Source organism: Dermacentor albipictus, chromosome 2, assembly GCF_038994185.2.
Source record: "Dermacentor albipictus isolate Rhodes 1998 colony chromosome 2, USDA_Dalb.pri_finalv2, whole genome shotgun sequence".
NCBI lineage: Eukaryota > Metazoa > Arthropoda > Arachnida > Ixodida > Ixodidae > Dermacentor > Dermacentor albipictus.
In genome coordinates, this window is record NC_091822.1 from 73,508,721 (window position 1) to 73,529,161 (window position 20,441).

General features: G+C 39.9%; 6 non-coding genes across 6 annotated transcripts; all 6 read left to right on the top strand.

The window, feature by feature from the left end:
- Nucleotides 1–3,136: 3,136 nt before the first annotated feature.
- On the top strand, nucleotides 3,137–3,262 carry LOC139056528 (U5 spliceosomal RNA). Its single transcript, XR_011512414.1, has one exon. It is a non-coding gene; the product is annotated as a U5 spliceosomal RNA (small nuclear RNA).
- Nucleotides 3,263–6,398: 3,136 nt separating this feature from the next.
- On the top strand, nucleotides 6,399–6,524 carry LOC139056529 (U5 spliceosomal RNA). The gene has a single exon (XR_011512415.1). It is a non-coding gene; the product is annotated as a U5 spliceosomal RNA (small nuclear RNA).
- A 3,137-nt stretch (nucleotides 6,525–9,661) lies between these two features.
- On the top strand, nucleotides 9,662–9,787 carry LOC139056513 (U5 spliceosomal RNA). Its single transcript, XR_011512399.1, has one exon. It is a non-coding gene; the product is annotated as a U5 spliceosomal RNA (small nuclear RNA).
- Nucleotides 9,788–12,923: 3,136 nt separating this feature from the next.
- On the top strand, nucleotides 12,924–13,049 carry LOC139056514 (U5 spliceosomal RNA). The gene has a single exon (XR_011512400.1). It is a non-coding gene; the product is annotated as a U5 spliceosomal RNA (small nuclear RNA).
- A 3,137-nt stretch (nucleotides 13,050–16,186) lies between these two features.
- On the top strand, nucleotides 16,187–16,312 carry LOC139056543 (U5 spliceosomal RNA). Its single transcript, XR_011512428.1, has one exon. It is a non-coding gene; the product is annotated as a U5 spliceosomal RNA (small nuclear RNA).
- A 3,135-nt stretch (nucleotides 16,313–19,447) lies between these two features.
- Nucleotides 19,448–19,573, top strand: LOC139056515 (U5 spliceosomal RNA). Its single transcript, XR_011512401.1, has one exon. It is a non-coding gene; the product is annotated as a U5 spliceosomal RNA (small nuclear RNA).
- Nucleotides 19,574–20,441: the final 868 nt, after the last annotated feature.

Consider the following 20,441-nt stretch of genomic DNA (forward strand, 5'->3'; position numbering starts at 1 on the left):
CTACCATTCCAATCAAAAGAAAGATTTACGTTGTTGATTGGCGCGATATCGATGATCAAGCGTATCTGGTGTTGCCGCAGTGGCAGTCCGAGCGCAGTTACCGCTCCTGTGCATCATCGCGCAATAATAGCGTTACTGTCAGAAAAGTCTAACCTGCGCCTGCGCGCGCCGTTGTCGGCGTACGGATCCGTAACAGCGTGGCGTATAGGCGTAAGCTGTTCGAAAGAGCATTAATACGTTCGGAGAAAGCTTTTTAAACAGAAGCAACTCGCGCCCCGATACCTCAACTACTAACTAGATCCCATCCTGTGCCATATTACTTAAGCTGCGCAGGCTGGTCCTTGCGGCGAGTTGATTGCAGACCATTAATCCATTATTGTTCCTATTGAGAAACAACACATTCGGCACATAGTAAAACACTGAGTAAGATAGACTAGGTCCGGCTGCGTGAAATATTAGAACGAACAGATTTCATTACGGCATATGATAAACACGTTGATACCGAGTACATGAAATTTCTAGATACACTTAAAAATGCCGTTAAACGGCGGTCTGTGACGACCCATAAAAATACATCTACCCAAAGTGTCCTTGGATGAACACTGAAATATTAACATTGTAAAAACATAAATGGTACCACAAATGGTAACAGTTCACATCAAACGAATCTTACCTAACTCAATTTAAACGCTATCTAAAGCTATCTATGTTCTCTATGAGGAAAAGGAAAAAAACATGTTATTCATCTCTCGTGAAGCAGGCGCATGTAAATACAAAAAAACATTGGGACACGGTAAATTACGCAATCGGCTTAGGATCGAACATCTCTACTTTCCCTGAAACTGTTGACGAAGGTACAGTTGAATCATTTGGTACCTATTTTGCCTCCGTAGAGCCTAAGGTAGCTGCACAAGTACATGCTGATGTTCCTTCAGTGAAAATGGCAGAGCGTGACAACAACACTTTTGCATTGCCTCACATAGAAATTGAAGAATTAGTTACAACAGTAAACAACCCTTCAGTCTCTAAGGCGGCAGAACCTGATTGATGCATTACCTGTTAGGCTGATAAAAAACAACTTTGATATGCTGGGAATCTATCTACTGCATATCTTGAACCATACGTTGGAAAATGGAGTGTATCCTGATCAACTGCAGGTCAAGAAGGTCATATCCATCTTTAATAGCGGTGAGCGATCCGACATAGAAAAGTACAGGCCTATATCGCTGCTAAATGCAATCAATACAGTTTTTGTAAAGACACTTTGTAAGCGTATACAAAATTTTTAAAAGAAATATAACATCATCTGTCCTAATCAGCATGGCTTCTGGCGCCAAAGATCAACGTCTTTCGCAGTTGTTGTTCTTACACAACTCATAAACACTGCACTGCATAATAACAAACTAGCCTTAGTAGTTTACTTAGATGTATCCAAAGCTTTCGATGCGGTAGATCAGACAATACTGTGCAACAGAAATTGGAAAATTAGTGTCTGAAAGGAAATATTTATAATCCAATTAAATGTTATTTTTCAAATAGGAAACAATATGTTGCTGTAAACAATCTAACCTCTCTACTACAAAACACTATTTTCTGGCTTCTGCAAGGTTCCTTGCTGGGCCTCTGTTTTCTTTATAATAACGATCTTCCGTCAGGTCTGAAGGATTCTGAACCTATTATGCATGCCGATGACATAGCATTACTTTCCACAGGCGATAATTTAGAGGAACTGAAATGTACATTTAATGAAGAACTTAGCCAAGTATCACAAATGTACATAAGTAATCAGCTGACTCTTTATAACCAGAAAATAAAGTACGCCGTGTTTCACTCGCGAATAATATAAATTATCACCACGTTGCATCAATTATTAACAACAAGAATGCGCTCAGCGTGACGCAATGCAAGTTATATCTTGGTGCTGTGTTTGAGTCTGATATGCACTGGAAGGAACAAATTATTACTGTCTGCTCCAAATGAAGTCATGGCTGTCATGTATTACTAAAAGCTGTAGAGTGCTTTGGTCTTTCGATTTCACGCGTTCTGTATTTCTCATTTGCGCTCAGCGATTTGTGCTATTGCCTGCAAACGAGGGGCAAGACATACAAAACATATTGAGACCATGTTTGTCGCCTTCAATAACGTGCTATTCGTATGATAAATTATTCAAGAAATTCTCACCCATGTATGTCCTTTCTGAACAGCTACGGATGTTATCCGTATCAATTTCACATAAATTGAAGATAGCTGAAGTAGTAAATGGATTAATAAGGTCCAATAACGAGCTGCTGCTTACTATTTTCAGATTATCAATGAAACAAACAGGAGCAGCTACAAACAGCCTATTTACCTTCCCGCCTTCTCATTATACATACAGCCATAGACCTATACAATATAAAGGAAACTACGTGTGTAATGAAGTTCCAAACGAAGTAATGCAAAGGAATGATATTTTAGCATCGTTAAAACATCATTTCCTCTTTACTATGGAACTACTGGAATGAAGAAGCGTGTAAATAAGTTTACAAAAAAAGAAACAGCTTGTTTTTATTTTTGATGCCCTGTCGGTGCTTTGGTCGTTCTTTGGACTTTGGACTCTGCTTCGGTCGAATATACCACAAAGTTATATACTGAAGCTTGCCAATTTTCTTGCGTGTCACTGAAGTGTGTTGTGATTGAGCCCATTCAACAAAAAGTCTGCCAGTATTATAGTACTTGTTTAGAGTGTGGGCCCATCACTAGCCTTGAAGGCTATGGGTGGGACCAACTGCGTGTGTACTGGATTTTAGAACTAATAATAAAAAGTATCCGGTAAAAAAACAGGCCAGCGCATGCGTTTAAATCTTCGATGTTCAACACCAGATGGCGACAGCAGCGCATAAAAATGGCAGTCGTGCAGTGCAAGCAATCCGGGCTATTTTTAACACTGTTATTAGCTTTTAAACGTGAATACGGAAACATTTAAAATTTCTCTATTAACAAGTACATGTCGAAAAGCCCAGGTAGGTATACACTTGCTAAAGAATAACATGAGTTGAGGTTTCAGCATGCAAATTTGAGAATAGCTTGAAGGTTCGCTTGGCCAAGTAAGTGACACCATTTAGCAGACCAGTCTCGCACAGCATAGGTAATTTCATCGCTCAGGTCTCTCCTCAAATCCACGTATTAATCTTTCGCCTTTTACTAAAGATTACCGTGGAGAGGGACACTCCAATGAGCCTATAGGCCAATTTTTGAGAGGCCTTGCCCGTTTGGGCAGGGCCTACCATTCCAATCAAAAGAAAGATTTACGTTGTTGATTGGCGCGATATCGATGAGCAAGCGTATCTGGTGTTGCCGCAGTGGCAGTCCGAGCGCAGTTACCGCTCCTGTGCATCATCGCGCAATAATAGCGTTACTGTCAGAAAAGTCTAACCTGCGCCTGCGCGCGCCGTTGTCGGCGTACGGATCCGTAACAGCGTGGCGTATAGGCGTAAGCTGTTCGAAAGAGCATTAATACGTTCGGAGAAAGCTTTTTAAACAGAAGCAACTCGCGCCCCGATACCTCAACTACTAACTAGATCCCATCCTGTACCATATTACTTAAGCTGCGCAGGCTGGTCCTTGCGGCGAGTTGATTGCAGACCATTAATCCATTATTGTTCCTATTGAGAAACAACACATTCGGCACATAGTAAAACACTGAGTAAGATAGACTAGGTCCGGCTGCGTGAAATATTAGAACGAACAGATTTCATTACGGCATATGATAAACACGTTGATACCGAGTACATGAAATTTCTAGATACACTTAAAATGCCGTTAAACGGCGGTCTGTGACGACCCATAAAAATACATCTACCCAAAGTGTCCTTGGATGAACACTGAAATATTAACATTGTAAAAACATAAATGGTACCACAAATGGTAACAGTTCACATCAAACGAATCTTACCTAACTCAATTTAAACGCTATCTAAAGCTATCTATGTTCTCTATGAGGAAAAGGAAAAAAACATATTATTCATCTCTCGTGAAGCAGGCGCATGTAAATACAAAAAAAACATTGGGACACGGTAAATTACGCAATCGGCTTAGGATCGAACATCTCTACTTTCCCTGAAACTGTTGACGAAGGTACAGTTGAATCATTTGGTACCTATTTTGCCTCCGTAGAGCCTAAGGTAGCTGCACAAGTACATGCTGATGTTCCTTCAGTGAAAATGGCAGAGCGTGACAACAACACTTTTGCATTGCCTCACATAGAAATTGAAGAATTAGTTACAACAGTAAACAACCCTTCAGTCTCTAAGGCGGCAGAACCTGATTGATGCATTACCTGTTAGGCTGATAAAAAACAACTTTGATATGCTGGGAATCTATCTACTGCATATCTTAAACCATACGTTGGAAAATGGAGTGTATCCTGATCAACTGCAGGTCAAGAAGGTCATATCCATCTTTAATAGCGGTGAGCGATCCGACATAGAAAAGTACAGGCCTATATCGCTGCTAAATGCAATCAATACAGTTTTTGTAAAGACACTTTGTAAGCGTATACAAAATTTTTAAAAGAAATATAACATCATCTGTCCTAATCAGCATGGCTTCTGGCGCCAAAGATCAACGTCTTTCGCAGTTGTTGTTCTTACACAACTCATAAACACTGCACTGCATAATAACAAACTAGCCTTAGTAGTTTACTTAGATGTATCCAAAGCTTTCGATGCGGTAGATCAGACAATACTGTGCAACAGAAATTGGAAAATTAGTGTCTGAAAGGAAATATTTATAATCCAATTAAATGTTATTTTTCAAATAGGAAACAATATGTTGCTGTAAACAATCTAACCTCTCTACTACAAAACACTATTTTCTGGCTTCTGCAAGGTTCCTTGCTGGGCCTCTGTTTTCTTTATAATAACGATCTTCCGTCAGGTCTGAAGGATTCTGAACCTATTATGCATGCCGATGACATAGCATTACTTTCCACAGGCGATAATTTAGAGGAACTGAAATGTACATTTAATGAAGAACTTAGCCAAGTATCACAAATGTACATAAGTAATCAGCTGACTCTTTATAACCAGAAAATAAAGTACGCCGTGTTTCACTCGCGAATAATATAAATTATCACCACGTTGCATCAATTATTAACAACAAGAATGCGCTCAGCGTGACGCAATGCAAGTTATATCTTGGTGCTGTGTTTGAGTCTGATATGCACTGGAAGGAACAAATTATTACTGTCTGCTCCAAATGAAGTCATGGCTGTCATGTATTACTAAAAGCTGTAGAGTGCTTTGGTCTTTCGATTTCACGCGTTCTGTATTTCTCATTTGCGCTCAGCGATTTGTGCTATTGCCTGCAAACGAGGGGCAAGACATACAAAACATATTGAGACCATGTTTGTCGCCTTCAATAACGTGCTATTCGTATGATAAATTATTCAAGAAATTCTCACCCATGTATGTCCTTTCTGAACAGCTACGGATGTTATCCGTATCAATTTCACATAAATTGAAGATAGCTGAAGTAGTAAATGGATTAATAAGGTCCAATAACGAGCTGCTGCTTACTATTTTCAGATTATCAATGAAACAAACAGGAGCAGCTACAAACAGCCTATTTACCTTCCCGCCTTCTCATTATACATACAGCCATAGACCTATACAATATAAAGGAAACTACGTGTGTAATGAAGTTCCAAACGAAGTAATGCAAAGGAATGATATTTTAGCATCGTTAAAACATCATTTCCTCTTTACTATGGAACTACTGGAATGAAGAAGCGTGTAAATAAGTTTACAAAAAAAGAAACAGCTTGTTTTTATTTTTGATGCCCTGTCGGTGCTTTGGTCGTTCTTTGGACTTTGGACTCTGCTTCGGTCGAATATACCACAAAGTTATATACTGAAGCTTGCCAATTTTCTTGCGTGTCACTGAAGTGTGTTGTGATTGAGCCCATTCAACAAAAAGTCTGCCAGTATTATAGTACTTGTTTAGAGTGTGGGCCCATCACTAGCCTTGAAGGCTATGGGTGGGACCAACTGCGTGTGTACTGGATTTTAGAACTAATAATAAAAAGTATCCGGTAAAAAAACAGGCCAGCGCATGCGTTTAAATCTTCGATGTTCAACACCAGATGGCGACAGCAGCGCATAAAAATGGCAGTCGTGCAGTGCAAGCAATCCGGGCTATTTTTAACACTGTTATTAGCTTTTAAACGTGAATACGGAAACATTTAAAATTTCTCTATTAACAAGTACATGTCGAAAAGCCCAGGTAGGTATACACTTGCTAAAGAATAACATGAGTTGAGGTTTCAGCATGCAAATTTGAGAATAGCTTGAAGGTTCGCTTGGCCAAGTAAGTGACACCATTTAGCAGACCAGTCTCGCACAGCATAGGTAATTTCATCGCTCAGGTCTCTCCTCAAATCCACGTATTAATCTTTCGCCTTTTACTAAAGATTACCGTGGAGAGGGACACTCCAATGAGCCTATAGGCCAATTTTTGAGAGGCCTTGCCCGTTTGGGCAGGGCCTACCATTCCAATCAAAAGAAAGATTTGCGTTGTTGATTGGCGCGATATCGATGAGCAAGCGTATCTGGTGTTGCCGCAGTGGCAGTCCGAGCGCAGTTACCGCTCCTGTGCATCATCGCGCAATAATAGCGTTACTGTCAGAAAAGTCTAACCTGCGCCTGCGCGCGCCGTTGTCGGCGTACGGATCCGTAACAGCGTGGCGTATAGGCGTAAGCTGTTCGAAAGAGCATTAATACGTTCGGAGAAAGCTTTTTAAACAGAAGCAACTCGCGCCCCGATACCTCAACTACTAACTAGATCCCATCCTGTACCATATTACTTAAGCTGCGCAGGCTGGTCCTTGCGGCGAGTTGATTGCAGACCATTAATCCATTATTGTTCCTATTGAGAAACAACACATTCGGCACATAGTAAAACACTGAGTAAGATAGACTAGGTCCGGCTGCGTGAAATATTAGAACGAACAGATTTCATTACGGCATATGATAAACACGTTGATACCGAGTACATGAAATTTCTAGATACACTTAAAAATGCCGTTAAACGGCGGTCTGTGACGACCCATAAAAATACATCTACCCAAAGTGTCCTTGGATGAACACTGAAATATTAACATTGTAAAAACATAAATGGTACCACAAATGGTAACAGTTCACATCAAACGAATCTTACCTAACTCAATTTAAACGCTATCTAAAGCTATCTATGTTCTCTATGAGGAAAAGGAAAAAAACATGTTATTCATCTCTCGTGAAGCAGGCGCATGTAAATACAAAAAAAACATTGGGACACGGTAAATTACGCAATCGGCTTAGGATCGAACATCTCTACTTTCCCTGAAACTGTTGACGAAGGTACAGTTGAATCATTTGGTACCTATTTTGCCTCCGTAGAGCCTAAGGTAGCTGCACAAGTACATGCTGATGTTCCTTCAGTGAAAATGGCAGAGCGTGACAACAACACTTTTGCATTGCCTCACATAGAAATTGAAGAATTAGTTACAACAGTAAACAACCCTTCAGTCTCTAAGGCGGCAGAACCTGATTGATGCATTACCTGTTAGGCTGATAAAAAACAACTTTGATATGCTGGGAATCTATCTACTGCATATCTTAAACCATACGTTGGAAAATGGAGTGTATCCTGATCAACTGCAGGTCAAGAAGGTCATATCCATCTTTAATAGCGGTGAGCGATCCGACATAGAAAAGTACAGGCCTATATCGCTGCTAAATGCAATCAATACAGTTTTTGTAAAGACACTTTGTAAGCGTATACAAAATTTTTAAAAGAAATATAACATCATCTGTCCTAATCAGCATGGCTTCTGGCGCCAAAGATCAACGTCTTTCGCAGTTGTTGTTCTTACACAACTCATAAATACTGCACTGCATAATAACAAACTAGCCTTAGTAGTTTACTTAGATGTATCCAAAGCTTTCGATGCGGTAGATCAGACAATACTGTGCAACAGAAATTGGAAAATTAGTGTCTGAAAGGAAATATTTATAATCCAATTAAATGTTATTTTTCAAATAGGAAACAATATGTTGCTGTAAACAATCTAACCTCTTTACTACAAAACACTATTTTCTGGCTTCTGCAAGGTTCCTTGCTGGGCCTCTGTTTTCTTTATAATAACGATCTTCCGTCAGGTCTGAAGGATTCTGAACCTATTATGCATGCCGATGACATAGCATTACTTTCCACAGGCGATAATTTAGAGGAACTGAAATGTACATTTAATGAAGAACTTAGCCAAGTATCACAAATGTACATAAGTAATCAGCTGACTCTTTATAACCAGAAAATAAAGTACGCCGTGTTTCACTCGCGAATAATATAAATTATCACCACGTTGCATCAATTATTAACAACAAGAATGCGCTCAGCGTGACGCAATGCAAGTTATATCTTGGTGCTGTGTTTGAGTCTGATATGCACTGGAAGGAACAAATTATTACTGTCTGCTCCAAATGAAGTCATGGCTGTCATGTATTACTAAAAGCTGTAGAGTGCTTTGGTCTTTCGATTTCACGCGTTCTGTATTTCTCATTTGCGCTCAGCGATTTGTGCTATTGCCTGCAAACGAGGGGCAAGACATACAAAACATATTGAGACCATGTTTGTCGCCTTCAATAACGTGCTATTCGTATGATAAATTATTCAATAAATTCTCACCCATGTATGTCCTTTCTGAACAGCTACGGATGTTATCCGTATCAATTTCACATAAATTGAAGATAGCTGAAGTAGTAAATGGATTAATAAGGTCCAATAACGAGCTGCTGCTTACTATTTTCAGATTATCAATGAAACAAACAGGAGCAGCTACAAACAGCCTATTTACCTTCCCGCCTTCTCATTATACATACAGCCATAGACCTATACAATATAAAGGAAACTACGTGTGTAATGAAGTTCCAAACGAAGTAATGCAAAGGAATGATATTTTAGCATCGTTAAAACATCTTTTCCTCTTTACTATGGAACTACTGGAATGAAGAAGCGTGTAAATAAGTTTACAAAAAAAGAAACAGCTTGTTTTTATTTTTGATGCCCTGTCGGTGCTTTGGTCGTTCTTTGGACTTTGGACTCTGCTTCGGTCGAATATACCACAAAGTTATATACTGAAGCTTGCCAATTTTCTTGCGTGTCACTGAAGTGTGTTGTGATTGAGCCCATTCAACAAAAAGTCTGCCAGTATTATAGTACTTGTTTAGAGTGTGGGCCCATCACTAGCCTTGAAGGCTATGGGTGGGACCAACTGCGTGTGTACTGGATTTTAGAACTAATAATAAAAAGTATCCGGTAAAAAAACAGGCCAGCGCATGCGTTTAAATCTTCGATGTTCAACACCAGATGGCGACAGCAGCGCATAAAAATGGCAGTCGTGCAGTGCAAGCAATCCGGGCTATTTTTAACACTGTTATTAGCTTTTAAACGTGAATACGGAAACATTTAAAATTTCTCTATTAACAAGTACATGTCGAAAAGCCCAGGTAGGTATACACTTGCTAAAGAATAACATGAGTTGAGGTTTCAGCATGCAAATTTGAGAATAGCTTGAAGGTTCGCTTGGCCAAGTAAGTGACACCATTTAGCAGACCAGTCTCGCACAGCATAGGTAATTTCATCGCTCAGGTCTCTCCTCAAATCCACGTATTAATCTTTCGCCTTTTACTAAAGATTACCGTGGGGAGGGACACTCCAATGAGCCTATAGGCCAATTTTTGAGAGGCCTTGCCCGTTTGGGCAGGGCCTACCATTCCAATCAAAAGAAAGGTTTACGTTGTTGATTGGCGCGATATCGATGAGCAAGCGTATCTGGTGTTGCCGCAGTGGCAGTCCGAGCGCAGTTACCGCTCCTGTGCATCATCGCGCAATAATAGCGTTACTGTCAGAAAAGTCTAACCTGCGCCTGCGCGCGCCGTTGTCGGCGTACGGATCCGTAACAGCGTGGCGTATAGGCGTAAGCTGTTCGAAAGAGCATTAATACGTTCGGAGAAAGCTTTTTAAACAGAAGCAACTCGCGCCCCGATACCTCAACTACTAACTAGATCCCATCCTGTGCCATATTACTTAAGCTGCGCAGGCTGGTCCTTGCGGCGAGTTGATTGCAGACCATTAATCCATTATTGTTCCTATTGAGAAACAACACATTCGGCACATAGTAAAACACTGAGTAAGATAGACTAGGTCCGGCTGCGTGAAATATTAGAACGAACAGATTTCATTACGGCATATGATAAACACGTTGATACCGAGTACATGAAATTTCTAGATACACTTAAAAATGCCGTTAAACGGCGGTCTGTGACGACCCATAAAAATACATCTACCCAAAGTGTCCTTGGATGAACACTGAAATATTAACATTGTAAAAACATAAATGGTACCACAAATGGTAACAGTTCACATCAAACGAATCTTACCTAACTCAATTTAAACGCTATCTAAAGCTATCTATGTTCTCTATGAGGAAAAGGAAAAAAACATGTTATTCATCTCTCGTGAAGCAGGCGCATGTAAATACAAAAAAACATTGGGACACGGTAAATTACGCAATCGGCTTAGGATCGAACATCTCTACTTTCCCTGAAACTGTTGACGAAGGTACAGTTGAATCATTTGGTAGCTATTTTGCCTCCGTAGAGCCTAAGGTAGCTGCACAAGTACATGCTGATGTTCCTTCAGTGAAAATGGCAGAGCGTGACAACAACACTTTTGCATTGCCTCACATAGAAATTGAAGAATTAGTTACAACAGTAAACAACCCTTCAGTCTCTAAGGCGGCAGAACCTGATTGATGCATTACCTGTTAGGCTGATAAAAAACAACTTTGATATGCTGGGAATCTATCTACTGCATATCTTGAACCATACGTTGGAAAATGGAGTGTATCCTGATCAACTGCAGGTCAAGAAGGTCATATCCATCTTTAATAGCGGTGAGCGATCCGACATAGAAAAGTACAGGCCTATATCGCTGCTAAATGCAATCAATGCAGTTTTTGTAAAGACACTTTGTAAGCGTATACAAAATTTTTAAAAGAAATATAACATCACCTGTCCTAATCAGCATGGCTTCTGGCGCCAAAGATCAACGTGTTTCGCAGTTGTTGTTCTTACACAACTCATAAATACTGCACTGCATAATAACAAACTAGCCTTAGTAGTTTACTTAGATGTATCCAAAGCTTTCGATGCGGTAGATCAGACAATACTGTGCAACAGAAATTGGAAAATTAGTGTCTGAAAGGAAATATTTATAATCCAATTAAATGTTATTTTTCAAATAGGAAACAATATGTTGCTGTAAACAATCTAACCTCTCTACTACAAAACACTATTTTCTGGCTTCTGCAAGGTTCCTTGCTGGGCCTCTGTTTTCTTTATAATAACGATCTTCCGTCAGGTCTGAAGGATTCTGAACCTATTATGCATGCCGATGACATAGCATTACTTTCCACAGGCGATAATTTAGAGGAACTGAAATGTACATTTAATGAAGAACTTAGCCAAGTATCACAATGGTACATAAGTAATCAGCTGACTCTTTATAACCAGAAAATAAAGTACGCCGTGTTTCACTCGCGAATAATATAAATTATCACCACGTTGCATCAATTATTAACAACAAGAATGCGCTCAGCGTGACGCAATGCAAGTTATATCTTGGTGCTGTGTTTGAGTCTGATATGCACTGGAAGGAACAAATTATTACTGTCTGCTCCAAATGAAGTCATGGCTGTCATGTATTACTAAAAGCTGTAGAGTGCTTTGGTCTTTCGATTTCACGCGCTCTGTATTTCTCATTTGCGCTCAGCGATTTGTGCTATTGCCTGCAAACGAGGGGCAAGACATACAAAACATATTGAGACCATGTTTGTCGCCTTCAATAACGTGCTATTCGTATGATAAATTATTCAAGAAATTCTCACCCATGTATGTCCTTTCTGAACAGCTACGGATGTTATCCGTATCAATTTCACATAAATTGAAGATAGCTGAAGTAGTAAATGGATTAATAAGGTCCAATAACGAGCTGCTGCTTACTATTTTCAGATTATCAATGAAACAAACAGGAGCAGCTACAAACAGCCTATTTACCTTCCCGCCTTCTCATTATACATACAGCCATAGACCTATACAATATAAAGGAAACTACGTGTGTAATGAAGTTCCAAACGAAGTAATGCAAAGGAATGATATTTTAGCATCGTTAAAACATCTTTTCCTCTTTACTATGGAACTACTGGAATGAAGAAGCGTGTAAATAAGTTTACAAAAAAAGAAACAGCTTGTTTTTATTTTTGATGCCCTGTCGGTGCTTTGGTCGTTCTTTGGACTTTGGACTCTGCTTCGGTCGAATATACCACAAAGTTATATACTGAAGCTTGCCAATTTTCTTGCGTGTCACTGAAGTGTGTTGTGATTGAGCCCATTCAACAAAAAGTCTGCCAATATTATAGTACTTGTTTAGAGTGTGGGCCCATCACTAGCCTTGAAGGCTATGGGTGGGACCAACTGCGTGTGTACTGGATTTTAGAACTAATAATAAAAAGTATCCGGTAAAAAAACAGGCCAGCGCATGCGTTTAAATCTTCGATGTTCAACACCAGATGGCGACAGCAGCGCATAAAAATGGCAGTCGTGCAGTGCAAGCAATCCGGGCTATTTTTAACACTGTTATTAGCTTTTAAACGTGAATACGGAAACATTCAAAATTTCTCTATTAACAAGTACATGTCGAAAAGCCCAGGCAGGTATACACTTGCTAAAGAATAACATGAGTTGAGGTTTCAGCATGCAAATTTGAGAATAGCTTGAAGGTTCGCTTGGCCAAGTAAGTGACACCATTTAGCAGACCAGTCTCGCACAGCATAGGTAATTTCATCGCTCAGGTCTCTCCTCAAATCCACGTATTAATCTTTCGCCTTTTACTAAAGATTACCGTGGGGAGGGACACTCCAATGAGCCTATAGGCCAATTTTTGAGAGGCCTTGCCCGTTTGGGCAGGGCCTACCATTCCAATCAAAAGAAAGATTTACGTTGTTGATTGGCGCGATATCGATGAGCAAGCGTATCTGGTGTTGCCGCAGTGGCAGTCCGAGCGCAGTTACCGCTCCTGTGCATCATCGCGCAATAATAGCGTTACTGTCAGAAAAGTCTAACCTGCGCCTGCGCGCGCCGTTGTCGGCGTACGGATCCGTAACAGCGTGGCGTATAGGCGTAAGCTGTTCGAAAGAGCATTAATACGTTCGGAGAAAGCTTTTTAAACAGAAGCAACTCGCGCCCCGATACCTCAACTACTAACTAGATCCCATCCTGTGCCATATTACTTAAGCTGCGCAGGCTGGTCCTTGCGGCGAGTTGATTGCAGACCATTAATCCATTATTGTTCCTATTGAGAAACACTACATTCGGTACATAGTAAAACACTGAGTAAGATAGACTAGGTCCGGCTGCGTGAAATATTAGAACGAACAGATTTCATTACGGCATATGATAAACACGTTGATACCGAGTACATGAAATTTCTAGATACACTTAAAAATGCCGTTAAACGGCGGTCTGTGACGACCCATAAAAATACATCTACCCAAAGTGTCCTTGGATGAACACTGAAATATTAACATTGTAAAAACATAAATGGTACCACAAATGGTAACAGTTCACATCAAACGAATCTTACCTAACTCAATTTAAACGCTATCTAAAGCTATCTATGTTCTCTATGAGGAAAAGGAAAAAAAACATGTTATTCATCTCTCGTGAAGCAGGCGCATGTAAATACAAAAAAACATTGGGACACGGTAAATTACGCAATCGGCTTAGGATCGAACATCTCTACTTTCCCTGAAACTGTTGACGAAGGTACAGTTGAATCATTTGGTACCTATTTTGCCTCCGTAGAGCCTAAGGTAGCTGCACAAGTACATGCTGATGTTCCTTCAGTGAAAATGGCAGAGCGTGACAACAACACTTTTGCATTGCCTCACATAGAAATTGAAGAATTAGTTACAACAGTAAACAACCCTTCAGTCTCTAAGGCGGCAGAACCTGATTGATGCATTACCTGTTAGGCTGATAAAAAACAACTTTGATATGCTGGGAATCTATCTACTGCATATCTTAAACCATACGTTGGAAAATGGAGTGTATCCTGATCAACTGCAGGTCAAGAAGGCCATATCCATCTTTAATAGCGGTGAGCGATCCGACATAGAAAAGTGCAGGCCTATATCGCTGCTAAATGCAATCAATACAGTTTTTGTAAAGACACTTTGTAAGCGTATACAAAATTTTTAAAAGAAATATAACATCATCTGTCCTAATCAGCATGGCTTCTGGCGCCAAAGATCAACGTCTTTCGCAGTTGTTGTTCTTACACAACTCATAAATACTGCACTGCATAATAACAAACTAGCCTTAGTAGTTTACTTAGATGTATCCAAAGCTTTCGATGCGGTAGATCAGACAATACTGTGCAACAGAAATTGGAAAATTAGTGTCTGAAATGAAATATTTATAATCCAATTAAATGTTATTTTTCAAATAGGAAACAATATGTTGCTGTAAACAATCTAACCTCTCTACTACAAAACACTATTTTCTGGCTTCTGCAAGGTTCCTTGTTGGGCCTCTGTTTTCTTTATAATAACGATCTTCCGTCAGGTCTGAAGGATTCTGAACCTATTATGCATGCCGATGACATAGCATTACTTTCCACAGGCGATAATTTAGAGGAACTGAAATGTACATTTAATGAAGAACTTAGCCAAGTATCACAATGGTACATAAGTAATCAGCTGACTCTTTATAACCAGAAAATAAAGTACGCCGTGTTTCACTCGCGAATAATATAAATTATCACCACGTTGCATCAATTATTAACAACAAGAATGCGCTCAGCGTGACGCAATGCAAGTTATATCTTGGTGCTGTGTTTGAGTCTGATATGCACTGGAAGGAACAAATTATTACTGTCTGCTCCAAATGAAGTCATGGCTGTCATGTATTACTAAAAGCTGTAGAGTGCTTTGGTCTTTCGATTTCACGCGTTCTGTATTTCTCATTTGCGCTCAGCGATTTGTGCTATTGCCTGCAAACGAGGGGCAAGACATACAAAACATATTGAGACCATGTTTGTCGCCTTCAATAACGTGCTATTCGTATGATAAATTATTCAAGAAATTCTCACCCATGTATGTCCTTTCTGAACAGCTACGGATGTTATCCGTATCAATTTCACATAAATTGAAGATAGCTGAAGTAGTAAATGGATTAATAAGGTCCAATAACGAGCTGCTGCTTACTATTTTCAGATTATCAATGAAACAAACAGGAGCAGCTACAAACAGCCTATTTACCTTCCCGCCTTCTCATTATACATACAGCCATAGACCTATACAATATAAAGGAAACTACGTGTGTAATGAAGTTCCAAACGAAGTAATGCAAAGGAATGATATTTTAGCATCGTTAAAACATCTTTTCCTCTTTACTATGGAACTACTGGAATGAAGAAGCGTGTAAATAAGATTACAACAAAAGAAACAGCTTGTTTTTATTTTTGATGCCCTGTCGGTGCTTTGGTCGTTCTTTGGACTTTGGACTCTGCTTCGGTCGAATATACCACAAAGTTATATACTGAAGCTTGCCAATTTTCTTGCGTGTCACTGAAGTGTGTTGTGATTGAGCCCATTCAACAAAAAGTCTGCCAGTATTATAGTACTTGTTTAGAGTGTGGGCCCATCACTAGCCTTGAAGGCTATGGGTGGGACCAACTGCGTGTGTACTGGATTTTAGAACTAATAATAAAAAGTATCCGGTAAAAAAACAGGCCAGCGCATGCGTTTAAATCTTCGATGTTCAACACCAGATGGCGACAGCAGCGCATAAAAATGGCAGTCGTGCAGTGCAAGCAATCCGGGCTATTTTTAACACTGTTATTAGCTTTTAAACGTGAATACGGAAACATTTAAAATTTCTCTATTAACAAGTACATGTCGAAAAGCCCAGGCAGGTATACACTTGCTAAAGAATAACATGAGTTGAGGTTTCAGCATGCAAATTTGAGAATAGCTTGAAGGTTCGCTTGACCAAGTAAGTGACACCATTTAGCAGACCAGTCTCGCACAGCATAGGTAATTTCATCGCTCAGGTCTCTCCTCAAATCCACGTATTAATCTTTCGCCTTTTACTAAAGATTACCGTGGGGAGGGACACTCCAATGAGACTATAGGCAAATTTTTGAGAGGCCTTGCCCGTTTGGGCAGGGCCTACCATTCCAATCAAAAGAAAGATTTACGTTGTTGATTGGCGCGATATCGATGAGCAAGCGTATCTGGTGTTGCCGCAGTGGCAGTCCGAGCGCAGTTACCGCTCCTGTGCATCATCGCGCAATAATAGCGTTACTGTCAGAAAAGTCTAACCTGCGCCTGCGCGGGCCATTGTCGGCGCACGGATCCGTAACAGCGTGGCGTATAGGCGTAAGCTGTTCGAAAGAGCATTAATACGTTCGGAGAAAGCTTTTTAAACAGAAGCAACTCGCGCCCCGATACCTCAACTACTAACTAGATCCCATCCTGTGCCATATTACTTAAGCTGCGCAGGCTGGTCCTTGCGGCGAGTTGATTGCAGACCATTAATCCATTATTGTTCCTATTGAGAAACAACACATTCGGCACATAGTAAAACACTGAGTAAGATAGACTAGGTCCGGCTGCGTGAAATATTAGAACGAACAGATTTCATTACGGCATATGATAAACACGTTGATACCGAGTACATGAAATTTCTAGATACACTTAAAAATGCCGTTAAACGGCGGTCTGTGACGACCCATAAAAATACATCTACCCAAAGTGTCCTTGGATGAACACTGAAATATTAACATTGTAAAAACATAAATGGTACCACAAATGGTAACAGTTCACATCAAACGAATCTTACCTAACTCAATTTAAACGCTATCTAAAGCTATCTATGTTCTCTATGAGGAAAAGGAAAAAAACATGTTATTCATCTCTCGTGAAGCAGGCGCATGTAAATACAAAAAAACATTGGGACACGGTAAATTACGCAATCGGCTTAGGATCGAACATCTCTACTTTCCCTGAAACTGTTGACGAAGGTACAGTTGAATCATTTGGTACCTATTTTGCCTCCGTAGAGCCTAAGGTAGCTGCACAAGTACATGCTGATGTTCCTTCAGTGAAAATGGCAGAGCGTGACAACAACACTTTTGCATTGCCTCACATAGAAATTGAAGAATTAGTTACAACAGTAAACAACCCTTCAGTCTCTAAGGCGGCAGAACCTGACTGATGCATTACCTGTTAGGCTGATAAAAAACAACTTTGATATGCTGGGAATCTATCTACTGCATATCTTAAACCATACGTTGGAAAATGGAGTGTATCCTGATCAACTGCAGGTCAAGAAGGTCATATCCATCTTTAATAGCGGTGAGCGATCCGACATAGAAAAGTACAGGCCTATATCGCTGCTAAATGCAATCAATACAGTTTTTGTAAAGACACTTTGTAAGCGTATACAAAATTTTTAAAAGAAATATAACATCATCTGTCCTAATCAGCATGGCTTCTGGCGCCAATGATCAACGTCTTTCGCAGTTGTTGTTCTTACACAACTCATAAATACTGCACTGCATAATAACAAACTAGCCTTAGTAGTTTACTTAGATGTATCCAAAGCTTTCGATGCGGTAGATCAGACAATACTGTGCAACAGAAATTGGAAAATTAGGGTCTGAAAGGAAATATTTATAATCCAATTAAATGTTATTTTTCAAATAGGAAACAATATGTTGCTGTAAACAATCTAACCTCTCTACTACAAAACACTATTTTCTGGCTTCTGCAAGGTTCCTTGTTGGGCCTCTGTTTTCTTTATAATAACGATCTTCCGTCAGGTCTGAAGGATTCTGAACCTATTATGCATGCCGATGACATAGCATTACTTTCCACAGGCGATAATTTAGAGGAACTGAAATGTACATTTAATGAAGAACTTAGCCAAGTATCACAATGGTACATAAGTAATCAGCTGACTCTTTATAACCAGAAAATAAAGTACGCCGTGTTTCACTCGCGAATAATATAAATTATCACCACGTTGCATCAATTATTAACAACAAGAATGCGCTCAGCGTGACGCAATGCAAGTTATATCTTGGTGCTGTGTTTGAGTCTGATATGCACTGGAAGGAACAAATTATTACTGTCTGCTCCAAATGAAGTCATGGCTGTCATGTATTACTAAAAGCTGTAGAGTGCTTTGGTCTTTCGATTTCACGCGTTCTGTATTTCTCATTTGCGCTCAGCGATTTGTGCTATTGCCTGCAAACGAGGGGCAAGACATACAAAACATATTGAGACCATGTTTGTCGCCTTCAATAACGTGCTATTCGTATGATAAATTATTCAAGAAATTCTCACCCATGTATGTCCTTTCTGAACAGCTACGGATGTTATCCGTATCAATTTCACATAAATTGAAGATAGCTGAAGTAGTAAATGGATTAATAAGGTCCAATAACGAGCTGCTGCTTACTATTTTCAATTATCAATGAAACAAACAGGAGCAGCTACAAACAGCCTATTTACCTTCCCGCCTTCTCATTATACATACAGCCATAGACCTATACAATATAAAGGAAACTACGTGTGTAATGAAGTTCCAAACGAAGTAATGCAAAGGAATGATATTTTAGCATCGTTAAAACATCTTTTCCTCTTTACTATGGAACTACTGGAATGAAGAAGCGTGTAAATAAGATTACAAAAAAAGAAACAGCTTGTTTTTATTTTTGATGCCCTGTCGGTGCTTTGGTCGTTCTTTGGACTTTGGACTCTGCTTCGGTCGAATATACCACAAAGTTATATACTGAAGCTTGCCAATTTTCTTGCGTGTCACTGAAGTGTGTTGTGATTGAGCCCATTCAACAAAAAGTCTGCCAGTATTATAGTACTTGTTTAGAGTGTGGGCCCATCACTAGCCTTGAAGGCTATGGGTGGGACCAACTGCGTGTGTACTGGATTTTAGAACTAATAATAAAAAGTATCCGGTAAAAAAACAGGCCAGCGCATGCGTTTAAATCTTCGATGTTCAACACCAGATGGCGACAGCAGCGCATAAAAATGGCAGTCGTGCAGTGCAAGCAATCCGGGCTATTTTTAACACTGTTATTAGCTTTTAAACGTGAATGCGGAAACATTTAAAATTTCTCTATTAACAAGTACATGTCGAAAAGCCCAGGCAGGTATACACTTGCTAAAGAATAACATGAGTTGAGGTTTCAGCATGCAAATTTGAGAATAGCTTGAAGGTTCGCTTGGCCAAGTAAGTGACACCATTTAGCAGACCAGTCTCGCACAGCATAGGTAATTTCATCGCTCAGGTCTCTCCTCAAATCCACGTATTAATCTTTCGCCTTTTACTAAAGATTACCGTGGGGAGGGACACTCCAATGAGCCTATAGGCCAATTTTTGAGAGGCCTTGCCCGTTTGGGCAGGGCCTACCATTCCAATCAAAAGAAAGATTTACGTTGTTGATTGGCGCGATATCGATGAGCAAGCGTATCTGGTGTTGCCGCAGTGGCAGTCCGAGCGCAGTTACCGCTCCTGTGCATCATCGCGCAATAATAGCGTTACTGTCAGAAAAGTCTAACCTGCGCCTGCGCGCGCCGTTGTCGGCGTACGGATCCGTAACAGCGTGGCGTATAGGCGTAAGCTGTTCGAAAGAGCATTAATACGTTCGGAGAAAGCTTTTTAAACAGAAGCAACTCGCGCCCCGATACCTCAACTACTAACTAGATCCCATCCTGTGCCATATTACTTAAGCTGCGCAGGCTGGTCCTTGCGGCGAGTTGATTGCAGACCATTAATCCATTATTGTTCTTATTGAGAAACACTACATTCGGTACATAGTAAAACACTGAGTAAGATAGACTAGGTCCGGCTGCGTGAAATATTAGAACGAACAGATTTCATTACGGCATATGATAAACACGTTGATACCGAGTACATGAAATTTCTAGATACACTTAAAAATGCCGTTAAACGGCGGTCTGTGACGACCCATAAAAATACATCTACCCAAAGTGTCCTTAGATGAACACTGAAATATTAACATTGTAAAAACATAAATGGTACCACAAATGGTAACAGTTCACATCAAACGAATCTTACCTAACTCAATTTAAACGCTATCTAAAGCTATCTATGTTCTCTATGAGGAAAAGGAAAAAAACATGTTATTCATCTCTCGTGAAGCAGGCGCATGTAAATACAAAAAAACATTGGGACACGGTAAATTACGCAATCGGCTTAGGATCGAACATCTCTACTTTCCCTGAAACTGTTGACGAAGGTACAGTTGAATCA